Below are 1,099 nucleotides of genomic sequence, written 5' to 3' on the forward strand. Positions count from 1 at the left end.
TGTCCTTAGACCAACCATCAACCACCATACCTGTTCTCTGCCAAACCTTCTCTGCTGTGACTTGTTTCACTCATTCCAAAACCTTACGTTACTCAACTAGTTTTTTTTTTAATTTATTTACTTACTTTAAATCAACCTTCCACAAAAATGTTCCCTTCATCCAAATGTGGAATTTATCTCCAAAAATATATATGAAGTCTAACATAAGCAGTAAGCAGTACTGCTTCATTAACAGAAAGAAATCTCTACTGAGAATTTGCAAACTTAGGGGTTCCCCCTTCCTCCAAAACCATATTAGAATGGATTTTCATGGGGATAGCAAAAGATATATTCCAAATACAAATTTCAAGTCCCTGCTTCAAAACCCAGGGGCATTAGAGCTGTTCAAAGACAAAGCCCCCATATGTTTTGTTTTGGGGGTGGGGATTAAATGTTTTTTCCCTTACCTTGCTTTGAAAAAATCAGAATCGGTTATGCAGAAAATTAAGCAGAGAAAAGCACTAAAAGCACATTTAATGTAAGACAGACCCCTGGCCTGAACAAATTTCAGTCTGAACAGTTAGTTTATAGGGATGTGCGAAGCAGGCCCTATTCAGTTCAGATTCAGATTCAGCCCAAATCAGGGACAACAATTCGATTAATTGATTCAGATCACTCTCCCTGATTCGATTTGGCCAAATCCAAAGATTCAATGAATCAGCAATTCAAACATAGATACAGCTTGAAATGTTTTTTTCTACATACTTTGGGGTTCCAGCGTGGCTTGTGAATGCTGCGATGCGGAGGTCCACAGACTGTCCCACAGGAGTGCAGGGTTGGGGGGCCCTCCATATGCTTGGTGGCAAACTCAGAAGTGGACCGGAAGTACTTCCCGTCAACTTCTGGGTCTGCCAAGGAGCACACTGGAGGGCGCCCCCATGCCCTCTGGCTCAGCAGTTGGCCATGGGGGGAACCCTGGGTGCTCCCCCAGACCCAAGAGGCACCAGTCGCCAAGCCAGAGAGGTGCAGGAGGCCCCCAGCATGCTCTCCAGTGGACCTGGAAGTTAACCGGAAGAAAGTACTTCTGGTCCACTTCCGGGTCTGCTGCTGAGTGTGCTGG

The 1,099-nt window shown here is 44.9% G+C and overlaps 1 protein-coding gene across 1 annotated transcript in view; it reads right to left on the reverse strand.

Moving 5' to 3' along the window:
* Positions 1-1,099, reverse strand: part of LOC109298791 (cytosolic phospholipase A2 zeta-like) — a 49,891-nt gene that overhangs the window by 24,855 nt on the left and 23,937 nt on the right. The gene's annotated exons all lie outside the window — the stretch shown is intronic.

The sequence above is a fragment of the Gavialis gangeticus genome, unplaced genomic scaffold (assembly GCF_001723915.1).
Source record: "Gavialis gangeticus isolate Ggan-Ray unplaced genomic scaffold, GavGan_comp1, whole genome shotgun sequence".
NCBI classification, from domain to species: domain Eukaryota; kingdom Metazoa; phylum Chordata; order Crocodylia; family Gavialidae; genus Gavialis; species Gavialis gangeticus.